Below are 27,310 nucleotides of genomic sequence, written 5' to 3' on the forward strand. Positions count from 1 at the left end.
GTTCCTCCTCTATTTAATGTTGAAGACTAACTTTCAATATTTATGATTCAGTTTTTATAATAAATCTTTTTCTGGGTGGTGTGCTTTTCTAGTTGTTTGGGAATCTTTTTTATTTTTTAGTTTTTGGTTTTTGGTTTTTGGTTTTTTTTGAGACAGGGTTTCCTCTGTGTAGCCCTAGCTGTCCTGAACTCATTTTGTAAACCAGGCTGGCCTCGAACTCAGAAATCCACCTGCCTCTGCCTCCCAAGTGCTGGGATTAAAGGCGTCCACAACCACAGCACTGCAGTTTGGGAATCATTTTAACTTTTCTCTATTAGTCCTTGGTTGGAACAAAATAAATAAAAATATTTGCTATTATTTTATTGGAGGTCGGGGCCATGAGACTATAATCCGATAAACACCCCTCAGTGTATAGCTCTAGATTTTTCATTTTATTTTGCTTGTTTTGTTTTTTGATAGAGGGTCTCTCTAGCCCTGCCTGGCTGTGAACTCATTATGTAGACCAGGCTTTTTCATGAACTCACCAAGATCCTCCCTCTTTCTTCCTCTCTTCTCCTACCCACCCCATCCCCCAAACAAAAACAAAAACAAAAACAAAAAACAGCCCTATCACAGGACCTGTGTGATACTTGTTAGGTCTTCAGTCAAAGGCAGTAGAGAGAGCCAGCTCCTACGAAGTGTCCGTTTGCTCAGTGTCTCATATAGTTGGCTTGTCAGGAAAATCTCATGGTAAGGGCTTGCCTGGCCTGGGGAGACAGTAAAGGAGGCATTGGGCAATCATTTCCTTTCAGGACTTGGGGCACGGTTTGTGTTGCAATCCTTTAGACACACCCGCCCAGTCAGTTAAGGTTTTCATGTTTTTTCATTGTGGTCAGCATATTCTGAAGATTGGAGGGAATGATGAGTGTTTGGTTTTGTTGTTAGGTTTAATGAAATGGTGTAAACACAAGAAGGTAGCCTGAGTCTTCTTTGAAGCTGACTTTCCTGTGATTTAAATATTTGTCTTTTCTGGTCAGTTAAAGATTAAACTCCCAGAATGGGTGTTGAGCATTTGTCTTCATGAGAGTCTCACCTCTCAGCTTCTCTAAGGCACAGACTAGGAGCCACTCTGCATTGTTTTCGTCAAGTATTTTTCTCATCGTGGTTTTGGACTTTGTTTTAATCAGTGTATTTTGGCATGCTTCAGTACATGGTTTGAATTAGGCTAGACAAACATTTCCTGTAGGGAAGTAATTGTTCTTTATGCAGAGAATTACTGACTGAGTAATGCTCCCTGTGATGTTGAACCTTGTAAATAGTGCTCATTTAATTTTTTGAAACATTTAATAAGTATTTTTTCTGAGAAAGATGGTGATTTTATTTAGTTTGTTAGATGCATAGTATTAGAAAAACCACAAAGCAGAATAACAACAAAAAAGTAAAACCAGTGTTGAAAGACTGTATGTTATTTTAATTTTACAAATATCTAGTTAATATTTTCAGTTCTTGGGAATAATGATTCTGGTTTTGTATTATTACTTCAGTTAACTTTGTTAGATGCCCCACTGAGACACCCAAGGATGTCTAAACATCCCATCCAGCATCAGGATCTGTGTCCTGAGCATGCCCCTAGCCTCTCCTCTCAGCTGCCTCTTGTCTGTTGTTATACTTTGAGACTATAGCGAGTTCTAGAGTGAATAAACAGGGCAGCTCGTGAGTCTGCCTAGACCTGCCTTAGGAGTTTGTTTGCTCCCTTGGAGAAGACGCTCACTTTTGGAATCTCTGCTTCCTGCCTGACCCTTAGTTACATTTACTTCTCCCTTGTAAATAGATAAGGTGATAATACACCTAAGTTATATTTTTTACCTAGAATATGTCTTAGTAATGTTGATACTTTTTAAGATTTCCTGAGGTAATACTTTTAAATACTTAGCAAGTGTTATTGTTTGTTTAATTTATGTGAGATATGTTTGGGGCTGTATTAGTATAAAACATAAGGAAAAGCTTAATTAGTGCCTAGCCTTACCTATTTATAGTTTGATACCATTTCTAATTACTTTTCCAAGAGTGTTGGACCTGCTTGGTGATACATGTCTTTAATCCAGCTCTTAGGAGACAAAGGCAGGATGACTGTTTCGCATCCTGTTGCGTCCAGCAGCAAGACCCTGTTTCAAAAAACAAGAGAGAAAGTCTGTTGTCTTGGTTGCAGTAATGTTTATCTAACTTTATATTTAATCACAAACTTATTTACTAAAGGCAAAATTAAATATTAAAATGATGACTTCAAAGCACACAAACTTTAACTCCTATATTGTGGCAAGTGTGCTCACGGTTTTCTGTGGATATAATTATTAGCAGTGTACTTGATTTAGTGCCTTATATTTCTACTCCTCAGCATGTTTACCTACCAAGGAGCACATGTGAGCAAATCATCCTGTGCTGGCTGTATGGAGGGGCGGTGATGAGTGAGTGCACAGCGCAGGTCACTAGGAATGTTCCTGAGAACTAGTATGGCTTAGACCTGACCTTTCTGTGCCTTTATGACTTTTTGCAATGGCATAGATGAGAGTTGCTATCATAATAGAGCAATGTGAACCATCCAAAAGAAGCAGTTTATATTTAATATGTTTATTATTATTATTTGTTTAAAGATAGTCATGTATTTCTAAGTTGTTCTGTAGCACTTGATATGTGGAAACAAACAAAGCAGTTAATTTTACATGTACTTGAGGATATAAATAATAATTTTTTGCTTGTCCGTCCATCTGTCCATCCGTCTGTCCGTCCATCCATCCAGCCATCATCCGTCATCCATGCATCCATGCATGCACCCATGCATGTACCCATGCATCAATGCATGTACCCATGCACCCATCTATCTATCTATCTATCTATCTATCTATCTATCTATCTATCTATCTATCATCTATGCATGTTTTCCAAGACAGAGTTTCTCTGTGTAGCTGTCCTAGAACTCACTCTGTAGACTAGGCTGGACTCAAACTTAGACATCTGCCTGCTTCTGCCTCCTGAGTGCTGGGATTAAAGGCATGCACCTCCATACCTGGCTCTTAATTTGAAACAGAGGCTCACTATATAGTCTTGGCTTCCCTAGAACTCATTGTAGGCCAGGTTGGCTTTGAACTCATAGAGATCCACCCACCTCTGTGATTCATAAATACTGGGAATAAAGGTGTATGCTATCATGTCTGACAAAGGGTTTTCTTTTAAAAAGGAAGAATGTACTGTTACCACTTAGCACTGGAACAACAGGAACTCTGGAACCTTTTGGAGGAGCCTGTAACCTAGAGACCATTTTGATATGGATTGGGAAGTGATATGGGTTGTGAAAATTCATCGCAGCTCTTGTACTGGGGGGGGGGGGTCAAATGGAAAAAACAAAATTTTGGAATTGTAACACTGGAGCAACTTCATAGTGAACTTTTTTTTTCACTCACAAGAGATACCAGAATGTGTAGGGTAGGTATGTCTAGGATGAGGCACGTTAGGAGGAGCGCTCCCCCAGCAGTCAGTGTGCTGTAAGGAGCACTCCCCCAGCCAGTAGGTATGCCAACTGCCCTCCTGTGCTGGCCCAACAGTCCGTGTGTGCCAACTGCCCTCCTGTGCTGGCCTAGCCTTTAAGCTCTGACTAAGTCTTTAAGCAGGGTGAACTAGGAGTTCCTAGATCCCCTTCTACAGAATGATTTGTGCACCAAAACAAGACTTCACATGGAAGTTTGTTGTATGAGTATTTATAATAGGAAAAACAAACTCAGAAAGTCTGTGTTAACAGCCTCAGGAAGGAATTTCCTAATTACTGTACTCCCACACTGTACAATTCTGTGCAGTTGTGATTAGGAATGGGGAATTGATGGCCAGATATAAAGTGAGAAGAACAAGTTGCTCTAAACAGTAGGATTTCTTTCTTGTGAAATAAAACAACGGATTGAACCGTCAGACAAATGAGCTTGCCTGGTCTTAGCATACAGAAGAGAAACTGGAGAGGCTTAGGGCCACTGAGTAGAACTGACTAGATTCTTTTATAGGAAGATACAAAATGTTAATTTTAAAAAAGTCTAAAAGAACTTTAAAAAGATATAGTTTTCTGGTTTTTTTTTTTTTTTTTTAACTGTTAAGATTTTCCAAGCTGGTGACATTTTGGTAGGTTGGAAAGGGGAAAGGTAATTTATATAAACTTAACTTAGATATGGCCATAAGACCATATATTAGAAAAACTTAAATTCCTTTTTGTTTTGTTTTGTTTTTGAGATAGGGCTTCTTTGTGCATCTCTGGTTGTCCTTGAACTTGCTCTGTAGACCAGACTGGCCTCAAACTCAAAAATCTGCCCATTTCTGCCTCCTTAGTGCTGGGATTAAAGGCATGCACCACCACTGCTTAGCAACTTAATACATTTTACTTCATAAAATATATATACAACTTTTCTAGGTTTTTTTAAGAAAAAAAGACATTATTGGGCTAGAGAGACGGCTCAGTGATTGAGAACACTTGTGGCCCTTGCAGAGGACCCAGGTTAATTCCTAGCACCTAAATTGGATAGCCCATGACTGCTGGGCATAACTCCAGAGCACCTGACTGACAGCTAATTGTTAAAACTGAAGACAAGATACCATAATCCGGGGAAAAGACTGACATTAGTAATCTCTCCCCTAAAAGTTAGTTAATTAACTAATTAGTTAATTGAGAGACAAGTCTCATTGTACAGACTGGTCTTGAATAGTTCCTCTTGCCTTTTCCTTCAAAGAGTTGGGACTACAAATATGTGCCACCAGTCCTGGCTTCTTTATATTTTCCCTTTTATTCATTTTTAAGGTTAGCACTGCTGAGTCCATTTATATATATATATATATATATATATATATATATATATATATATATATATATATATATATATATATATATTTTTTTTTTTTTTTTTTTTTTTTTTTTTTTTTTGTTGAAATAGGGCATCTTTATGTAGCCATGGCTGTCCTGGAATTTGCTATGACACTAGGCTGGCCTGAAATTCAGAGAGATGTGACTGTTTCTACCTCCTTAGTGCAAAAAAAATAAAGGTCCATGCTACCATACTTGGGAATAAATCCCTATTCCTTTTTTTTTTTTAAAGATTTATTTATTTTTATTTATTTGAGTACACTGCAGCTGTCATCGGACACACCAGAAGAGGAAGAAGAGGACATCGGATCCCATTACAGATGGTAGGGAGCTACCATGTGGTTGCTGGGAATTGAATTCAGGACCTCTAGAAGAGCAGTCAGTGCTCTTAACCCCTGAGCCATCTCTCCAGCCCCATAAATCCCTATTCTACATAGTAATATTTTTTAAAAATCCCCTTTACTGACTGGGTACTATAGAGCTGATTCAATTAATGTATGCTTGACCTGGGTATTTTGTTTTTCTAGTTTTGTTTTTGTCCAGGAGATCATGAAGTCCAGGTTATCCTTGAACTTGTGATTCTCTTTCTCTCAACTTGAAAATGCTGGGATTACAAATTTTCACTACCATGCCTGGTCAGTGGTTGTTGACGATGTTGGTGTTGACCACTGTTTAAAATGTCACATTCGATAATATAACCTTCCTTCCTCTTTGAGTGGTCTTGAGGACTAGCCAACCCTCCCATATTTCTAAGATGCAGTTAAGATTCTTCTTGGCATGGCAGAGGCAGAGTGTGGAGAGAGTAGACGCGAAGCAGTAGTAGCAAGGTGAGGGTCTTTAGTAATATGGGGGCGTGTTTAGCTGTTGACAGAGTGTGTGTGCTTCATATTTTCCCTGTGGGGCAGTTCCTGGTCATAGCTTTTATGTTAGTTTAGGAGACTTTGGATTTAATTATAACTGCTAAGATAAAGTCAGAGTCAGCTCACTGGGCTGCATGCTGAGGCCTGTAGAGCCTGTGGCTTTGCCCCATGCATCTCTCTGTGGTCTCCTCTCATTGTCTGTCAATGCTATTCAACTTGACATGGTTGTTTTGATAGGTGAAGGTTGTTAGGAAACCAGGAACTGGATTAGTGTGTAGTGGAGCTTAGGGCAAAAGGGAGTGATACCTGATGTGGCCAGAGGGAGATCCCATGGGCTCAAGTGCTGTCCTCCCTGTGCAGCCAGGGACAGAGTGTTAGCATTGTTTCATCCATACTACGCAGCAGTCTTCGTCATGTGCTAAACACCTGAAAAGTGTGCAGTTCTGTTACCTTAATTCTCAGTTCCCTCTGCAGATGCCTTAATTACAAACTCCTGTCAATTAGGTGTAAAGCAAATTCTTTGCTCTGAGTGGTGTGGAGGGAGGTTTGGAATGGTCTGTGAGCACTCCTGGGAGCTTTTCATCAGAAGAGCCTCTGGATAGCCTTCCATGATGGAAAATAGAGGAAAGAGTGAACACTGAATTCATTGCACTCCTCTTTCTTGGAGCACAATTTGCAACAGTCATATTCAAAGAAACTTGGAAGACTGAACACAAGTACAAACTGCTTTCACAATCTTTTATTCTGTTTACATTACTCAATATGAGTACCTATTGCCTAAATGTCAGAAGCAGAAAGAGCTGACTTTAAGTTAGTAGTGGCTTCTGGGCCGCATTAATAACTCTTGGCTTTTGTTTTCGTATTTTTGCACAAGGGTCTCTCACTATGTAGCTATAATTGGCTTGGGATTCCCTGTGTAGACCAGGTTTTTTGCCTGCCTCTCTCTGCTTTTCTAGTGTTGGAGTCATATGGCATATGGAGTCATATGCCATCCCTCCTAGCTCCTCATTAACTCTTAAAAACCCTGTACTTGCAAATAGGATACTAGTTGGGCCTCAGGGTTTATATAAATCACTTTAGGACCAATGTTTGCATCATTATAACATGGGTAGAAAAATCTTGCTTTTTATTGGGCTTTTCCGCCTTCTCTTGTAATATTTTACTCTGAGCTGGAGCACATTTGTGCCATGTGTATACTTGGGATAGTCAGAAGACATCCTGCCTGGCAAGTAAGTTCTTTTCTACTGTGTTAGTCCCAAGTATTGAACTCAGGTTGTCAGATTTGGCACAAATGCTCTTAGCCATTGAGTTATTTCCATAGCACCTTTATTAGACTTATAGGCCAAGAGGAGATATATTAATTTGCTTGAAGCTAGTTATTTGAGATGCTTGTCTACGTGTGAAAGGGGCATCTAGGAGATTATTTCTATTACAGTGGAAGAAGCAGTGCAGGCTTATTGTAGAAGTCTGATGCTAGGAAAATGGAATGACTGGAGTAACTGGGTGCTCTGAGTATCGGTGGATGAGAAGAGGTGACAAAAGAAGAGCTAATGATTTGTGTCATCAAATTCTGTAAAAGCTGCTTCCGAGGTGGCTCAGTGATTTAAGGTACTTGCTGCCAAGGCTAATGACCTAATACGTTCCATCCCCAGAACCCACGTGGTGATAGAAGACGGCCAACTTCTACCAAGTTGTCCTCGGATCTTTATGTGTGTGCATGTGCACCCCTCACCATATAATAACTTAAAATAGTGTGCTGTTGAGGCGTGCAGAACTCCTAGAGGCTGATCTAGTAGGAGCTCTGGAGTGTAGTAGTCATCAGACTCACTGGGAACCAGACCTTCTAGGCATGGGGTCTGTCAGGAAAGCTTTTCTTGGCCCTCACCGCATACTTGGTGCTCAGCACACAGACTTCTGTTGTGAATGTTTGATTATTGGCAGTGACTCTGTTTTCTCATTGTGTATATTCTCTGTACGTTTTCTTGGCATAGAGAAGCTTAATCTCAGATGTCTCTGTGTTTGTGAGTTATGGGGACAAATCTACAGGCTATGCCTTGTGTCTGTCTGGATTTATCTGGCTAGGAACTAGAAGAGTGTCTAAATACAGGGCGGGCTTTGTAGGTGGGCTTTGGACTGATTGATCTCTGACATGTGTGGAGATTTCTCAGAGCCACTTAGTTATGATGCAGATTCTCAGGCCTCAGGGCGGTTTCACTGAGGAGTGGTGTTTGGTGGAGCTTGTGGCAGATGTAGGCTCACACTGCAGAGCACCTCCAGTTTGTCCTGACCATGGATGCCTAGCAGGGCAGCAGAGGCCCTGTGCTTCATCTGCTCTCAGAAGTTACTTCATTTACTTGGAGCAAGATTCCCCTTTAAAGGTAGATGCTCTTTCTCCCCCAGGCAGAAGTTTTAAACTTTATTTTATGTGTATGGGCGCTTTACATGTATGTATGTATGTATGTATGTATGTATGTATGTATGTATGTCTGCTGCAGGCCAGAGAAGGTGTCAGATCACTTGGGAGTTAGTCTTCAGCATCCTTCTGGGTGCCGGGAATCAAACCAGGTTCTCTGCAAGAGCATCATCTTAACCTCTGCAGCTTCTCTGCATGCTGTTGTGCCAGAAGTGCTCTGAATGCCAACAGACCACCAAGGAGCCATCTCTGATGTAATAGCATTAGGTCTCTTTATTACAAGCTCTGGCTTGGGCTCTCCTCCAGCCCAGTCCCGCAGGACAGGTTGGGAAGGTGGAGTAGCCTCAATCCCTCAGTAGGACAAGTTCTTATAGGAAAATGGGAGGAGTGAGGGGGTGGGGAAGGGTCCATCTGTCATGCACCTAAACAAAATGGCTATAAGCCGACAGGTAAGTGCTCTGAAGCAAGACTGTGTACAATCACAACCGCTCTGCAAGTACATCTAAAACAGACTCACCTTTGATTAACTGTTACTAGGAAGTATCTAGGGAGTAACTGCCAAGGTCAAGCCGTGGGGTCCTTCCGGGTATGTGGGTGCTGCTGGTCAAGTTCTCTGGCTTTTTTCTTTAAGATGGAGGCCAGTCCCAAGATGGAGTAGGTTTGGCCTCTCATGTCCGCTTCATGATTGGTGCCAGCAAGGGAGAGCCCTGGATTCTACCCTTGCCTTCCTTCTATTTTGTTTAGACAGTTTGAAAAAAAAAAAAAACTTTAATTTTGTCTAAAATTCTTTGCCTAAAAATGTGCCCACTAAATTAGAAGATTTATTCTGCCTTTAGAAGTTGAATTAACATGCATAAAACCATTTGAGCAAATTTGTTTGAAGGTGAAAGGTACACTAGTGAAGACACCAAGTGACCATTTAAATGTGGAACATGCTACTTTTTAATTTTGGGTCAATAGCTAGGTTTGTACAGTAAATCCATATTCTTTTATGAGTTCTTAAAAATTTCTGGAATGTTTTATTTATTTATTTATTTATTTATTTATTTATTTATTTATTTTTAAAGATTTATTTATTTATTATATGTAAGTACACTGTAGCTGTCTTCTGACACACCAGAAGAGGGCATCAGATTTCATTACAGATGGTTATAAGCCACCATGTGGTTGCTGGGATTTGAACTCAGGATCTCCGGAAGAACAATCAGTGCTCTTAACCGTTGAGCCATCTCTCCAGCCCTTTTTTTTTTTTTTTAAAGATTTATTTATTTATTATATGTAAGTACACTGTAGCTGTCTTCTGACACACCAGAAGAGGGCATCAGATTTCATTACAGAGAATGTTTTATTTATAAGGACCAAATAATCTTTGCTATTATTAGTAAGCACTATATATAGTACGTGGTATAAGTAAAGTTAGATTTAATTTTAATGAAATTTATCAAGTTGATAATATTTTGAGCAGACTTCATTGGGAATTGGGGAAGGAAGTAGTTTGAAATTATCAGTTCATAATTCTCTACTGATGAATTAAGAAGTTGAGTTAATGATGAAGCCTGGAATCTAGCTGAATCTAGTTGTTTATTTAAAGCCACAAGACAAAGAATGTGCATTTTATTGGCTTTATTAGGTGAGTTTCGATCAAAACCAGCTTAATCTACATTTTGTGTAGCAGATGGATCTTTATTTCCTTTTGGAAACAGTTGGCGAAGATTTAATCAAGTCATTTAGAGAAAGTCTTAGATTATAAGAAAAATGGGGGTCAGAACTGTGCCAGCAAGCAGTGCTGCGCTCCTGTGGTCTTTGAACGCCAGTGTTTGGCTGCTTGTGGACCTTGGCTGTTTCCTGTACATTTGTTAGGCATCGAGGTGGTTTAGCATTAGTATTCCTGGTTGAAGCTTGAGGCTGCTGAAGGATGTGTGAACTGCTGATCACAATCAGGGATGCGCTGCCTCTTTAATATCTTGCTTGCAGATGCATTTTCTAGCTGACCACGCTATTAAGAGCTGCCATCAATCTTGCAGTCTTGCAGTTCCGGCTGTTAGGAACACTGGGAGGATTGGGGGAGCCTGAGGGTGGCGGGGCAGGGAAGGAGCTACAATTGCGGCGGGCATTGTGTATGTTAGCCCGGTGATAGCAGCCTGGGCGCGTGCGGAGCCGGCCTCGTTCCAGCCCGGGTTTTGCTGGCCGCCGTCGCGCTCCGGCGGCTCTTTCTCTTCCAGTCTGGGTCACAGGCACGTGGCAGTGCTGGCCAGGCCGCCCGGGCTGAAGGAGTTCGAGTGAGCGCTGTGGCCGCCGGCCCAGCCGCATCCGCAGCCGAGGGCCGGCGCTTGTAGCTGCCTGGACTCACCCGCGCAGCCGGCGCCCAGCCTCCTTTTGTTTGGAGGTGCAATTCACCGCCCAGCCCTGCGGTCCTCCTCGGCTCCGCCCGCCGGGCTCTCGTCCTGGGGTTTGCGGGATTCCGCACCCCAGGAGGAGGAGGAGGAGGAGGACTGGCCCAGCCGCGTAGGCAAGTGGCCGGTGGCCTTGTGTGGCAAGGGGACGCTCGTCTCTGGCTGGAAGTTGGACAGACAAGTGTCGTGTGGGCTCCCGGAGGTGGGTGTTGAGAGGTGAACTGGTGAGTGTTAGGAATGGGGAGTTGGTTTTTGAAGTGTCCCATTACATTCCAGTTGTAATTTGTTTCTTTGCAGTTCACGGCACTGGAAATTTCAACTAAAACAAACCGAATAGTAAACATCTTTGGGGTAGAGAAAAGACAGTTTAAAAATGTTTCTTGAGTATGTTTGTTTTTTTCCTTCTGAAAATACAGCCTGTTTAAAGATGAGCAGCATGTAATGTAAAAGAGGCCGTTTCAGCTGAAACCTCACTGCTTAAGGGGAGTAAATATAAGTTCACAAATAAAATGAATTTAATGGATTCGGTAATAAAGAAATGCTGACCACCTGTGATTTGCTTTTTGGCCAAAATAACGGCAGTACACGGTTCTTGATAATGATTACATTTAGTTTAAATTGCCATTTGTGTGTGTGTGTGTGTGTGTGTGTGTGTTGGTTGGTTTCCCCACCACTTTGCTTATTCACAAGTCCTCAGCTGCTCTGAGACCTGCATAACCACTTAATGTTTGCTGAGGAAAAAACGCCTGTAACAGGCTACATTGTCTTACTCTCAGTCTTTAAGAGTTCCTGGCACACATGTGGCACTGACTCTGTGGGTGCACTGTTTGACTGGAGGCCTCTCAGCCATATGGCCAATCTCAGAAATGGTATGTGAATAAACATGGGGTCAATGAGATTACATTTTCCCTTTGAAATTGTGTTCCTGGATGTTTTCAAGATTGAGACATTTAAGGAAAAGCTGTGAACAGAGTTGACAAAGACCTTAAAGTATGGTATTGAGTTCTTGTTCCTTTTTCCCAGGGAACTCCAAATTTAAAGTAGACATGATTTAAGACCTTCCTTACACATGGGAACAATATCCTATCCATTCTGTGGGCAATTATTTCCAGAAGCACAGCTAGCTCTTCATTTTTAAACATATGTAGACTCAGGCAGGAAAAGACCATTGCCTTTCTGAGTATTTACACTGCCTAGGAAAATAACAGGAGGCAGGTGTGCAGATGCCTGACAGCGGCACCACAGTGGTGTGTGGGGTCTGAGGAGCTTGCCCTTGGTTTTTGCCAGCTCTAATTTAGTTGTGTTGAAACTCTTCTGTAAGGACCTGTGGGCCCGTTGATGATGTGTCTGCCTCCAGAGTCCTGGAGTGCTCGGTGTGCTCTGGCAGGCTCTCTGCTTGGCAGGCTGCTCCTCAAGTGTTATTTGATCTCCTTGCTTGATAAAATTGACTAAGATTACATGTTCCCCTCCCCTTGGCTTCCGAATGTGATGCATCAATAAGACCCGTTCAATAATATATTTAAAGACTTAGCCCACGTTAATTGTCCTGAGATTTCCAGAAAAGAGGCTTTTTAGATTTTGGCGGGTTTTACATTTGGGAACTGAGGCAAGAGCTGATGTAATGTGGCTCTGCTTCCTTTGTGTAGTGTTTTTTTCTAGAAGTCCACAGGCATGCTCTGGTTTGTATCGTTGTGATAATTTCTGAAATGTTCACGAGTGTGTTTGTGAGGGGGGCAGCATTTAGCTATCTCTGATTTACTTTCTACATTATAGGCCAGAGCAGGGAAGAGTGTGGTGGTGAGCTGTGGCAACTTGGCAGGAGGGTTCAGTGAATTGCCTGTGTTTTATGTAGAACAGCTTTTCATTTTAATTAGTGCGACTATGTACAGCTGTTAGGTCAGGCGTGCTGGCCGTTCCTGCAGGGAAGTTCTATCTTATGTTAGAACCTTTGTGAGTTGGCCTGGCTGTTTCTTAATCCCTCCTCCATTGCCACCAGGATTGATTTTCCACAAATGATAGAAACAAAACAAGGTTTTGTTTGTGTACTAGTTTACTTGTGAGAAATTTATTTTGGGTTTTGAGGAACATATAATGTTAATAGATTTTATATTAACCATTATATTCCAAGGTCAAAAGGTTTTTGCTTGCCATATATAGTTCAAGAAGCCAGTGGAAACAAGATTTTATAACAGGAAGTCACTATATTGTTTGAAAAGGAGGAAGAGAGTCTTTGTTCTCTAGTGTTACTTTGTGAAACTCTAACAAATGTTAGCGTCAGTGGCATTAATTAGACTGTTTCCTCTTTGTCTTTTATCTCTTCTCACTGCACCAAAGGCCCTGAGAAGAGATGGTGCCCAGTGCTTCAGCCTGGGGGGTTCACAGACGAGTTTAGAAATGTTTCTTTTGAGGAGTATGTGTTTATTAACGTAAATTTAAAAGCATGTCACTGGTACCGAGTTTTTAGAAAGTATTTCCTCAAGATTTAGGATTAGATATCTTTGTCTATAGGCCTGTGATGAAGTCAGACTCTGAAGGCTGCGGGACAGATTGTAATTAGACTGGCCCCTTTCTCTGCCTGGGTCTTTTACTGTTGTCATCTTGGTGAAAAGATAGTTCTGTGCAGCACTGTTATCATGGGCTTCTAAGACTGTCAGAAACAGAGCCACAGTAGCAGACCTGAGGGGGGGCAGTGTGCGTATAAATAGAGGCAGTGTGGGATCTTCCTACTGTACCGCTGTGGGTGGCAGAAAAGATTATTTCGGAGAGACATTCTTTTTAAGTGATTTGAAATAACTTGGGCTGAGGAAATATGAGTATACTTTTTAGAAAACCCTATAATGTGTCTGACTGAGGAAAAGTGAAAGATTGATGTTGGCATCAGGAGAATGCTGAGTTAAAATGGAAATAGAAGAGGTGTGTCCTAGGTCCAGGCTGAACAGAATATTTCACAAGTCCTTTTGCTAGATCTTTGTTATTACTGACAGAGGTCATTGGATATAAACATTAATAGTGAGTGAAATCTTAGACTTGTTCTTTAAAGGCCAGTGTATCTGTGACATAGGTGACAGATAACATATTTGTAATGAAAAACATTAAAACAGTAATTCTGACATTTATTGGAAAAACCAACAGACTATTATTAGTTTAATAGGAAAACAGTGAGTCTACCTAAAGGGTGTATGTCATGTCACGATCTGCTGAATAATTTACTTACTTACTTTTTTTTAATTAAAGATTTAACACGTGTAGGCATTTTGCCTGCATCCGTCTGTCTGTTTACTATACCTGTGCCTGCTGCCTACAGAGGCCAGAAGATTGGATCTGCTGGTACTGGATTTACAGATGGGGGCCACTGTGCGGGTGTTGGGAAATGAACCCAGGTCTTCTGGAAGAGGAGCCAGTACTCTTAATTACTCCAGCTCCAATTAACTTTTTAATTAATTATTACTGGTTTTGAGTCTCAAGAAGTGCAGACTGGCTCAGAATTCCTGATCTTTTTGCCTCCACCTCTGAGGGTTGGCATTAGAGGTGTATGGCGCGATGCCTTACTTAGACTGGGTAATTTAGAACAATTAGAAGTTTATTTGGCCCATGTCCTGGTAACAGCCTTGTTCAGAAGCTGAAGGCCAAAGGATTAGAAAGCAAATGGGAGTAAGCAGGATTGAGCAGGAGTGAGCAGGTATGGGTAGGAAGTGGGCAGGGGAGGACAGGAGCCAGGCAACTTTCAGAAAATTAGCCTGTTTCTCATCAGTCTACTCCTGCATAGCACAGTTAATTTCTACAAGGCCCTTCCAGCCTGGCAGCACTGGGGAGTAAGGTTCTAGTAGACCAACCATAGCCAAAGCTTAGTATTTCACAGGCATGCATCTCACCTGGCACTTTTGTGTGCACAGTGCCGCACGTGTGCCATGTGTAAGGATGTGCTGCAGTCCAGAAAGAGTCCCTGTTGTCACCACTCAGTGCGGTGGAGGAAGAAGAAGAGAGAGCAGAGTAATTCATGAGATGAAAGAGACAACGTGGTGGCTGACAGTGGTGGCTGACACTTGTAATTTCAGTATTGGGGAGGTGGAGGTAGGAGGATTCTGAAGTTTAAGGCTCGTCTGTGCTACATAGTGAAATCCAGGCTAGCCTGAGTTAGAGAACTGAGACACTGTTTCACTGCTTTAATGACAACAAAACCATAAATAAATAAATAAATAAATAAATAAATATCATCAAACAATAAAAAACAAAGTTAACCCATGAACATGGAAGTGAAATGTTTGACTCATAATCTGTCTATGCAAGCATTTCAAAGTCATTCTAACTGGGCTGGTGAGACGGCTGATTGGGAAAAGTGCTTGCTGCACAAGCATGAAGACCTGAGTTCAGGCCCCAGTACCCACATAAAAGCTGGATGTAACTATAACTGTGGTACTGGGAAGCTGGAGACAGGAAGAACCTAGGGGCTTGCCCGCTTTCCTGTCTAGCTGAATGACTGCATTACAGATTCATTGATGGAGAGCCTGAATTTCAAAAGTAAGGTGGAGAGCGATAGAGAAAAATACCCCAAGTTCCGTTTAAAACATGCATACACTGAAGGAGGGAAGAAGAAAGGAGGGAAAGTTAAGATAGCTTTTCTTTCCCCTTATGTTAAGCAGTAGCTGTTTAACTCTATACAATATGGTCCTAACAACATACCAGTGCTTACTCAGCAGGGTAAGAGGCCAGAAATCAGCACAGCAGAAGCGGTTATTAACTCTCTCTGGACGATAGGATTGCAGATAATTCCATTTCCTTTGTGTTATTCTTTTTGGCCATGAGTCATTTTGTCCTTGTAGGCATAAGGCAGATCCATGCCAGAGCCAGGGAGCCGAGGTGTCAGGAGCTTGAACATTGGGCTAGGATTCCAGACTCCTCATCCTCTAATTTTTTTTAATTACATTTATTATATTATCAGTTTTATTTAATGGATGTTTGTTATGTATATTCAGCAACACATGGAGGTCAGAGGATAACTTATGGACGTTAGTTCTTGAATTCCACCATGTAGGTCCTGGGGATCGAACTCAGATTGTCAGACTTGTTGGCAAGCACTCGTAGTCTCTCTGATCTTCAAAACATGGTCATTTCTCTAGTCAATTAACTCAGTCTGTTTGTGCTTCAAAGGCCACATGATTAGTCATTTCTCCAGTCCCGTGTTGATGTAAACTTTGATTGTAGTATTTTTATTGTCCAGATGCAAAGAGGACTTGTAGATACAGTTCATTATCCATTCCTTTCTTGTTCTGTTTGTGTGCAGGTATGAAACTGTTGGTTCCTAACGCTTCATTGAAAGTTCTATGATGAGACGATTAGGCAAATTAAGTTTCCTTGAAGATAACTGAAGTTGGAGAAAAATCAGATAATATTTGTATAAAATATTTAAAATAATCCATAAGGTAGATTGAAGAAGGATAGGTTTTTTTTTTTTTTTCAAATCCTTAACCTTTAAAAGTTTTTTGTGTGTGCATATGTATGTGGCACATGCCACAGAGCATGTGTGGAGGTCAGAGGACAATGTTCTGACCTGAACTCTGGATCTGAATTGTGTGGATCTAGGAGATGCTCATGTGACTTGGTGGCACGGTACCTTTACCTGCTGAACCATCTTGATGGCCCATATACCCCTGTTCTTTTTGAAGTTGATGTGAGTGCTCTTAGAAGTGAGAGGTTTGGCCTCAGATCTGGAACAAAGGGATGGTAGCAAGAGAAACTGCAGCTTAATACTGCTACCTGCTTAGTACAATAGAATGGCTGTAGGATTTCATGGTAGTTATATGTCAGCCATGTTTGGGTTTGGTGGGTAAAATTAGGCAATGACTAAAAGTAACTTTAGAAAGAAACATTTTAATTTTGATAATAATTGTAAGCTCTTTACGGATATTTTAAAGAATTTGTGGTATGTTTAGATCTTGATGTGAAAGCTAAGCGTTCCTGTCGTTAACATTTGAACTTGTTGCTCCGGTCTGCAGCAAGCAAACCTGTTTCCCACATCCTGCTTTTCCAAAGCCAGTGAGCTCCTAGTGATCTGGGCTTTAAAGGTGGTAGTTTCTGTGTGGCTGCTGAGCTTTAGAAGAGTAAAATAGAGCACACACTCACTGCATTTGCCACACTGTCAAGTCAGAAGCCTCCAGTGGTGTGCGCTGCTGTGCTCACAGCTGCTTTTACCATGGAGCCACCGGATTATCTGCTAATAATTTAAAAATAGATGGGTGGAAACAGGTCTCTGCTGGGCTTGAGTCTCAGCATCAGAAGTGAATTATATGACAATTGAAGTTAGGCCCTCTAACACAGTCTTCAGGACTTCCCAGGATGATTTATTCTTTGCATAGAGAACAGGAGGAGTTAATTTGGTTCTTTTTATATGACCTTCTTTCAGGACCAAGATTGGAGAAATTTTCATTGTATGTGTATGGGCGTTTTGCCTGCATATATGTCTGTGTATCACATGTGTGCCTGTGCCTGAGGAGGCCAGAAGAGAGCATCAGATCCCGTGGAACTAAAGTTAGAGCCGATTGTCTGATGCCATGAACGTTGGGAATCAGAGCTGGGCACTCTTCCAGTGTACCCAACTGCTGAGCTGCCTTTCCAACCCTGGAGAAAGTCTATTGGTGGGTCATTCGATTTACTCATTAGTCTTATCCTTTTAAACATTGGAATGTATCATATGTAGTTGGCATGGCATGTGTAGTATGTAATGAAGATTTTGGAGTTTTTGGTATCACCAACCAGCCAACAAAGACAGGAAATTAAATTTCTTTTTTTTTCTTTTATTTTTTAAAAAAGATTTATTTATTATTATATGTAAGTACACTGTAGCTGTCTTCAGTCACCAGAAGAGGGCGTCAGATTTCATTAGGGATGGTTGTGAGCCACGATGTGGTTGCTGGGATTTGAACTCATGACCTTCAGAAGAGCAGTCGGTGCTCTCAACAGCCCCAGGAAATTAAATTTCTCTCTTAGTTTCTTTTTATATTATTATGATAAAATACTTGGCCAAAACAACTTAAGGGAGAGAGGTTCTATTTAGGCTCGAAGTTCCAGGTTGCAGACTGTGGTGGTGGGGAGGTTATAGCAGCATAAGCTTAGAAACCTGGAAATGTCACCTCAGTCAGGAAGCAGAGGAGACCAAGGCAAGCAGCCGCTCAGCTCCAGTCTCCATTTACACAGTACTGGGTCTCAGCGAGGGAAGGGTGCTCCCTGCCCCACCCTCCCACCCTGAATATTGTTGTCCAGATAATCTGCAGGTGCGCTCAGAGGGTCATCTCCAGGTGATTCTGATGGTCAGGTTGATAGTAAACACTATTACAGTGTCCAAATCTTTCTTCAAAATGAGTGCGTTTTTTGTTTTTTGTTTTCCCCTATTATGAAGATTTAACAGAAGTATTTTCGGCAGGGGCTCAAATGAATACATATTTTTAATTATACATATTAATATTTGCTTACTAAAAAGTGAACAGTTTAGGGCCAGGCATAGTGGTGTGCATCTTTAGATGCTAGTACTTTGGAGGCAGAGGGAGGTGAATCTCTGTAGTTTATAGCCAGCCTGGTTCACATAGTGAGTTTCAGGTCAGCCAGGACTAGTGATAAATCAGTGGAGGAAAATGAGAGGACAGACCTGGCTTGGCCTCAGATGGTGAGAGCAGCTTTCCATCTGAGAGGACTGCACCACAGCCCTTGTTCCAGGGTATGGGATGTGTCATGTGTCATGTGTCATGTGCTCATGGCCTCATGGCCTCGAGAGGCCCAGAAATTGCTTTTCTGAACTGTAGGGTGAAAGATAAATCAGGTTGCCTGTTCCTAGGATCTCAGAGGTCCAGGAAATGTCTTTATCTATTTAAGGTTGCGCATATAATGTGGTATGTGCTTTTCATTATAAAAGTCTCAAGTGTGATAATGTAAGGCCAGTGCTGAAAAACAGTGTAATTAACGTACCTTTGAAGAGGGCATGCTGTGTTGCTTCTGTTTCCAAACTAAGATTACTTTGGTATTGAAGTTTTTCCGAAACATTCAGATGAGGGCGGAGAGATGATCTGGTTAAAAGCTTGGTTTTCACCAGGCAGTGGTGGCAGACACCTTTAATCCCAGCACTTGGGAGGCAGAGGCAGGTAGATTTCTGAATTTGAGGCCAGCCTGGTTCACAGAGTGAGTTTTAGGACAGCCAGGACTACACAGAAAAACCCTGTCTCAGAACTCCCCCCCCACCCCCCCAAAAAAAAGGAGCTTGGTTTTCTGTTAGCAACCCAGGTTCAGTTCCCAGCACCAACTTGTAATTCTAGCTCTTTTGTGGTCCTGTGGACATTTGTACACTTGTGCTGTACACAAACTCACACAGACAGTCATAAACATAAATATTAAATGCAATCTGAAAGTCATACAGATAGATTTATAAAATTTCTTCCATAATGAAAATTGGCTGTGTTTTCTGTCTTTATTGGTATTTTGTGAAATACCTATCACTTTGCCAGGGCTATTCATGTCTTCTGTCTTGTAGAAATAGTTTGTGGGGGTTTTCTAGCCTTGGGGTTGACTTATAGAAGAGTGATTTTCTTTCTTGTCTTCAGCAGGGCTAGCTAATGAGTTTCTTTAGTCTTGAGTAGAATTATTACATCTAAGAAGTAGTGCCCTTTGATGCCTCTCTTTCTAGCAGACCGGAAAAAGAAGACCAAGCCTAAAGTGGGATGAAGGAGAGGGCCTCATGGAGCCCAGCTGTGCACTGGGGTCTGTGTTGCTACCTTCTCTCTTTTTGCTTGAATGCTCCAATTTTTGTGTCTTGATGGTATAGACTCTTAGCACTTAAATATTTCTAATGTGTGGTATTTCTTTGATTTGTGAGGTTATTCAGTTAGGAAGTTTGGAGTTTATGTATATGTGTAATTTAGAAAGAATATATATAGCTGGGTGGTGGTAGCACATGCCTTTAATCTCAGGGCTCAGGAGGCAGAGACAGGTGGATCTCGGAGTCGAAGCCATCTTGGTCTACAAAGTGAGTTCCAGGGCAGACAGAGAAACTCTGTCTGTCTGTCTGTCTGTCTGTCTGTCTCAAAAAGCCAGAAAGGAAGGAAGAAGATGATAATAATTGCCAGGACTCAGAACCAGAGCCCTGCATATGCCAGGTGCAAGATTCCTACCATGTACCAGCCTTAGCATTTCTGCTGATTCTTGTGTCATTACTCATTCATTCATTCATTCATTCATCTCTTCAAATGTGTGCACATGCATGTGAGCATGTGTGTCACAGTCTGATTATGGAAGTTGGAGGAAAACTTGTGAAACCAGTTTTCTTTCACTTAGCTGGGCATGGGTCTGAGGATGGAACTCAGGTCACCAGGTTTGCCCCGCAATCACCTTTTGCTTGATGAACCATCTCATGGATTCTCTCTCTTTCTCTCTCTCTCTCTCTCTCTCTCTCTCTCTCTCTCTCTCTCTCTCTCTCTCTCTCTCTCTCTCTCTCTCTCTCTCCCCCCCCCCCATCTTCCTCCCTCCCTCCCTGCCCTGTGTGTGTGTGTACATACATACATATCCCACCTTGTTTGTTTGGTTTTCTTAATATTTTTTGAGACTTGGTCTTACATGTATCCTGGCTGGCATGACACTCAGTAGGAACCCCAGGCTTTGGACTTACAGGGATCCATTCATCCACCTGTTTCTTCCTCCTAATGGCAGGTTGGTAAGTGGGACCCAGAACTTGGAGACTGAGTGTGTCTGAGGTAGGTTTCCTGCTTGTCCAATTGCTACCCAGATTATGTTTCCACAGCCGGTTTTGTTCCATTCTGGGTTTTAGATGGCTCTCATTTAACTCAACCTGTTTTGAAGTCTCTGTGTGTATGTACCAAGGAAGGGTGACAAGGGATTCTTGGTTCTCCTCCCTCCAGCTTCCAGGTTCCCCCTGCCCAGCGGAGTCAGGATTCTTACATAATAATCACATACCTTCAATTCCTGGATAGAGAGGTGTCAATGGGATTAGGAAAGTTACTTTTATTTTATAGGTGACAGTTTTCATCACTGTATACCTGGAGTATAAGTGAACATTTTAATCTCAAACCAGGAAAGCATTCATAAAATAAGTGATTGAAGTAATTTTCTGTAAAATTCAACTAGATGGGTTATTAAAGTTGGTAGAAGGACAGTTTTTTATAGTCGCTCAGAACAGAAACTGATTGTGTAGCAATTCCAGAGGCTGTGCTTGTTAGCACAATTTATATTGAATTTAGAAGAATTTATCTTGTCATAGTCCATACATTGTTAGTCAACAAGTTAGAAGCACCCAGACCGGCTTTGTGCACACTGCCTGTATTCTGTCTAAGGAAAGGAACAAATCCCTGTCACTCAGAGACAAGTCCATGGGAGAGGAAGACAGAAATCTCTACCTATTAGTGGCCTAAAGTCAGTAGCACCACGGTGAGGAAGCCAGTTCACCCCATGGGGACTTCGGAGACCGTGATGACTGGAGAGCTATGGAAGTCGTTGATAGGACTTACAGGCTTATTTCAAAAAGTGAAAACCTAGTTGGATTATTGTAGTTGCTGAAATCTTCCATAAGGATGAGGATTCTCCTTCATTCTGGGCCTAATGGCCTTAGAATTACCACCAAGGATGTTTCTTATTTCTACTGAAACATTGAGACGTGTGTCTGTGGAGATCATAGGGTTGACTGTGTTGTTCTATGGTAGAGTCTGAGTCTTTGCCTAGGTGTGAGGTCATGTCAGTCCTTACACACACACACACACACACACACACACGACAGATGTAGATTGGTACCCAGCTTCATAAGTTTGTTTATAATTTTTGTTTGTTTGTTTGTTTTTTGTTGTTGGTTTTTTTCCTTCCCGGAGACATGGTTTCTCTGTGTAGCTCTGCCTATCCTGGAACTCACTCTGTAGACCAGGCTGGCCTCGAACTCAGAAATCTGCCTGCCTCTGCCTCCCAAGTGCTGGGATTACAGGTGTGCACCACCACTGCCTGGCTTGTTTATAAATTTAAAAGCACATTTAATCTGTGGTCAACTTTAGGCACGGATTTTGTATTTATAGGGGAATAGAATAATATAGAGAGAATGATCAAGCCACGTAAATATTTGCCTTTTTGCCATGATATTAGATATTCTAAACTTAAATATTTACTATGAAAAAGAAAGCCTAAACTTTTTTTTTTTTTTTAAGAAAGTTAAAGTGAAGGACCAAGTTATCTTACCCTTTAAAAAAAAATGGTGAGCAGTGGCTTCTAAAACCCTAGACTCAAAGTACTTGACAAAAATATTAATGGAAACATTCCTGGTTATTATAAATAAGTTACTATCTGAATAGTTGCCCATGAGATTGCTATAATTTATTCCTTTGTGTAGTTCCTGTGTGGTTATGGCTGTGCTGCCTGCCTACTGCAAGGCATTGTCCCCAGCTTTCTGCTGCTGCTGCTCGTCTTCCAGGCGGTTTTCCTTTCTGGGTGGTTCCTGTTAGTGTTGTGCAAGTAGGGAAAGACAAGTGGTTTAAAAAGCTTAAGACATCTATTTCTTGGGAATTCCCCACTTTTACTATTTCTTTGTGTTAGTGTTTATAATTATTTTATGAAGTGTTTTCAGATTTTTATTTTGTTCGGTTTTATCTTTTCTTCCATTTTCAGGCTGCTCAGGTAGGAGGTTAAGCCTTTGAAAAATTTAATCTGTATTTTAACATTTGTATAGGCTACTTTAAAAACAAAAATCAATCAACCAACCAACCAAACATGTTTCAATGCAGAATGTGAGATTTTCTGGCTCTTATATTATTGAGAAATGATGTGCATGTGTACATATGTGTAAATTTTTATGTATATATACATGTGTGTATATATTAGTACACATATACACATACAAACACAATCTTTTCTTGGATTGTAATATTCTTTTTTTTTTTTTTAAAGATTTATTTATTTATTATATGTGAGTACACTGTAGCTGTCTTCACACACCCCAGAAGAGGGCGTCAGATCTCTTTATGGATGGTTGTGAGCCACCAATGTGGTTGCTGGGATTTGAACTCAGTTCCTTCGGAAGAACAGTTGGTGCTCTTAACCGCTTAGCCATCTCTCCAGCCTAGATTGTAATGTTCTTAGTTTGCAATTTCTAACCTGAGCTGGATGTGAGCAGTGAATAAGGATGCTCTCATTTTTAAATCAGGACCTTACTTCACTCTGGAGGTGCATAGTATAATTCTTTTTCTTTCATCCTGACCCATTAAATGAGCTGTAACGTTTTACAGGTTCTATATCCTTTTGCCTTGGAGCCCAGTTTTGGTCCCCTGCCTACTCAGCTTAGATCCCCCAGACTCGCCGCACCCCCACTTTTTTTTTTAATCTATATACTTTTCTGTCTTGTTCTTAAAATATTCCTTACTGTTTGTCAAAGTCCTACCCAACTCTGCAGTCAAGCTAGACTTCCCCTGGGAAAGTTTGTTTTTCACACCATCGTCTTAGTTTTGCTTATTTTCTCAGATTCACAAGGTCTTTGGCTAGAAGGAGCTTATGTTTTGTCTTCTGGTGACCGACTGGCTTTTTAGCTCAGGCACCATCAGGATCTGGAACTTCAGGGCAAAAAGAAGTAAATGCTCTAGAGAAATAGAGCTCAGGAGCTCAGTGTGTTTTCTGCTTGTAATAAAAGAATTACCCAAAAGTCAGAATAGTAACCCTGAACAAGAACAAGATTATCTTACTCCCCTGATTCCCTGGCTCTATCCCTTTGGGGAGAGGTCTTGTTCATGTACCTCTTCTCATATTATGTCCTTTAAAATTCTTCCCAGGTTATTGTTTTAAAGCCTCTACTATTGTATTATATCATGAAGACTTTATAGTTCAGTTTAAAAAAAAGGTTTATTTATTATATGTAAGTACACTGTAGCTGTCTTCAGAAGAGGAGAAGAGGGTGTCAGTTCTCTTTACAGATGGTTGTAAGCCACCATGTGGGTGCTGGGATTTGAACTCAGGACCTTTGGAAGAGCAGTCAGTGCTCTTAACCACTGAGCCATCTCTCCAGCCCCCAGGTTGTTTGTTTTTGGAGACAAGGTTTCTCTATAGCCTTGGTTGGCTTCAAACTTGCAGAGATCCACCCACCATCGCTCCTGACTCTTGTTCAGATATTTGGGGACAGTTTTATAAAGGATGTGAGCTCAGAGCCAAGAGTTCTGTGCTTTCTTCCTCTGCATAAGACCTCAACTCAACGGCAGCTCATTCTGGGTAATGCTCACAGAGTGCTTTGTAGTGATGTAGGATTCTTGAGAAAAAGCAATGTGAGACACATGTTCTCAAAAGCTCAGTCTACAGGAAAGCAGAACTTTGCCTATTATCTTGTTTTATACATTTAGAAGGAACCTACCAACTTTGTAGAAATCAAGATTCTGTTTTTATGATGCAGGAAAATGGGCAGTCTCCTGAACTACCACAGGACTGAGATCACAGGAGTCCTCTGAAATTGGACAAACTCTTGAGTTTTTCAGATTGTCATTACTTAAAGCCCGTCTGCCAGAGACTCTCAGGTTTGCTTTTAGAGTGATAAGGGACCGTGTTTAGGCATCAGTGACACTTGGTATGGGAAGGATCATTTACAAAGAAGGGATGCTGAGCATGGAAGATAATGGAGCTTAGGACGATATCGCAGGTGTGGCTACTTGGATAAGGTGTAGTGGGGAAATGCAACCTTGCTCGTTTTTTCCACAGGTCAAGTTGGGGAAATTGCTGAAAGAATGGAACACTAGAGATTCAGATGATTGCTGTGGGATTCTCTGGCTTTCCTCTTAGAATGATAATCTATTGTCTTTGTGAGAGACAGCAGTAAAGTTCCAGGGTTCACTGGAAGCAATTAAGGTGGATTAAAACAGTGTAGTTTGCTGATGAAATAGGATTCTTTTTTCTTTTTCTTTTCTTTTTCTTTTTCTTTTTCTTTTCTTTTTCTTTTTCTTTTTCTTTTTTCTTTTTCTTTTTTTTCTTTTCTTTCTCTTTTTTTTTTTTTTTGATTTGGTTTTTTTCGAGACAGGGTTTCTCTGTGTAGCCCTGGCTGTCCTGGAACTCACTCTGTAGACATGGCTGGCCTCGAACTCAGAAATCCGCCTGCCTCTGCCTCCCAGAGTGCTGGGATTACAGGCGTGCGCCACCACTGCCCGGCTTTATTTTTGAAATAGGATTCTTAATATTTTTTCTCCATACATTCATCTCTAGATCTCATTCTAGTGGAAATGGACTTTCCGTAGTGACAAACATGTTCTGTCTATGATATGATAGCTCCTGGACACACATACTTGGCTGGAAATCACTTACAGTTTGGGGAGTGTGACCAAAGAACAGATCTATATGTGCTGTTTAATTAACTCCATAGTCCTGTGGCTAGTAACTAACTATTTGCCATCACAGCCCTAAGTGACCTTGATTCAGTGATTTGACTTTGAATGAGTGACATCTGGAACTATCTCTGTTGTGGACACCTCCTTTTTATTTTTTTTAAAGATTTATTTATTTTCTGTATATGTTGCTGTCTTCAGACACCAGAAGAGGACATTGTATCCCATTACAGATGGTTGTGAGCCACCATGTGGTTGCTGGGAATTGAACTCAGGACCTCTGGGAGCGCAGTCAGTGCTCTTAACCACTGGGCATTCTCTCCAGCTCGTAGACACCTCTTTTATTATTGTATTTTCTTTTAGAGAAATTTGAGATGAAGGAGGAACATAAAGGCATTATTATGTGTAAGGTTGGCAGCTACTGCTTACTTAAGATAAAACCGCAGAGTAGCCTTTTAAAAGTATTTAAGAGGGTTGGAGATAGTTCTGTTGGCAGAATGCTTGTGTAGCAGGCACAGAGCCCTGGGTCTCCTCCCATCACTGCATAAACTGAATATAAATCTACAATTCCAGCTCTTGGAAAGCAGAGAAGCTGGAAGATCCCAATTTCATGCCAGCTGTAATCACGTCGTGAACTCCAAGTCAACTGGGCTACACTGTGTATTGAGACTGTCTTAAAAGCAAGGAACAGGCTGGAAGATGACCTTGTGGCTAAGAATACTTGTTGCTTTTGCACTGAGCCTAGGTTTAGTTCCCAGTACCCATATTATCATAACTGTCTGTAACTCCAGTTCCAGAAGATCTTACACCTTTTATCAGGCCTCCGTAGGCATAGCACAGATCCACAACAGGCTCACAAACATACATATAAATGAAAGTAAGTTTTAAAAGAAGGCTCAAAAACTGTCAGAGAGGAAACTGAAAGAGGAAAACTTGTTAGTGGCTAATGAAAAACAAAGTCTAATGAATGCACTCATCAAATGTTTGAGTGCTTTCAAGATAAATAGAAAGTACTGCTTGCTCTTATGGCTTTAAATAGAATCTTGGAGACCATGTTTCTTTAGGCTAAGGGAAGTTAACTTGTGGCTGGAGGGGTCTTTTAGAGCAGTGAAGGCAAGCTTCTCACTAGTAAAGTAAATGCTCCCTGGAGGCTTCTGCTGATGTTCACTGGAGATTTTTTTTTTTTAAAGAATGACTTATTTATATGAGTATACTGTCGCTGTCTTCAGACATACCAGAAGAGGGCATCAGATCTCTTTACAGATGGTTGTGAGCCACCATGTGGTTGCTGGGAATTGAATTTAGCACCTCTGGAAGAGCTCTTAACCACTGAGCTGGCTCTCCAGCCCCTTCACTGGAGACTATTGACAGCTGATTGTACAGATGGGAACCACACAGTTTTTTGCCATTGGTGCTTTATATACATTGTCTTCTCACAGCTGTAGGGTGTGTGTCATTTCCATCATCATCTTCATTTTGTTTTAGGAACAAAGGGAAGGGGCTGGCAAGCCCAAGCACTGCGTGTTCCAGATGAGGCTTGTGCTGGGGCGGTTGGGAAGGAGAATTCATCAGAGTAGCCTTGTCTTGAAGGAAGACTCAGTATTTTATATATGAGCTATGGAATGAAAATATTAAAACTTAAGACAGAAGACAGGTAGCCATTATACATAAAATGTAAGAATTGGGGCCTGAGGTGATTGGACTAGGAATAAAGACGGTTAGTAGCGCTTCCCTCCATGCTTTCTTCCAGTTGTGTTTGTCTGCTAGAGGAACAAGCAGTGGCTCCTTGCATGCTGCCCTCGCTGTCCTATGTGACAGTCCTTTGGTTGGCTGGAAGTTGGTTCTGCCTTTTCCACTGGTGAAGAGCCTAGATTGAAAGCACACTGAAGCCAGAGGTAGTCTCACTAGCTTTGTACCTAAGGTTGATGTTTGGATTAGAGACTTTCTTAAATACTCAATGTCCATTTCCCCTCAGTAGTCTGTTGGCTGTGTATGCATTTACTTACTTGTTGTCTGTGGGGGGATTGAACCCAGAGTTTAGCACATGGAAGGCAAGCATTCTATGCAGAACTATACTTCCTACTTTGGGTCCTTTTCAAACAGACATGGTTTCCATATGTAGCCCAGGTTAACTTTGAACACATTACCTGCTGAATGGTAGTGTTTCAGGCATGTGCTCTCTTTTTCTTAATAATAAGAAAAAATAATTGGTTTGCCATTTAGGAATAGTTTTTTTAGTTGTTTGTTTGTTTTTGTCTTGTTTTTCCTTTTAACAGAGCCATTCTTCAACACAGTTGTTTAAATTGAGCCAGGAATGTACTAACAAAGGTCAGTTGACCTGTTTATTACCTTCTCAAACCTGTTCAGTGGGTGGTCACATGGGGATTTGGGGGGTATTATCTTGGAGTCCCAAGTGCTCTTCAGATTGCTTCTCTTCCCTTTCTTCT

The 27,310-nt window shown here is 41.3% G+C and overlaps 1 protein-coding gene across 9 annotated transcripts in view; it reads left to right on the forward strand.

Annotated features, from left to right (window-relative positions):
* Positions 1-27,310, forward strand: part of Rere (arginine-glutamic acid dipeptide repeats) — a 332,839-nt gene that overhangs the window by 81,338 nt on the left and 224,191 nt on the right. Inside the window, exon 1 of one of the 9 annotated variants that reach the window (XM_052178234.1) lies at positions 10,388-10,741. The exons of the other annotated variants lie outside the window; for them this stretch is intronic. The gene's annotated coding sequence lies outside the window, so the exon portion shown is untranslated. Of the gene's footprint in view, positions 1-10,387; positions 10,742-27,310 lie in introns of those variants that run through there. 9 annotated transcript variants of the gene reach the window in all.

The sequence above is a fragment of the Apodemus sylvaticus genome, chromosome 3 (genome assembly GCF_947179515.1).
Source record: "Apodemus sylvaticus chromosome 3, mApoSyl1.1, whole genome shotgun sequence".
Classification (NCBI taxonomy): domain Eukaryota; kingdom Metazoa; phylum Chordata; class Mammalia; order Rodentia; family Muridae; genus Apodemus; species Apodemus sylvaticus.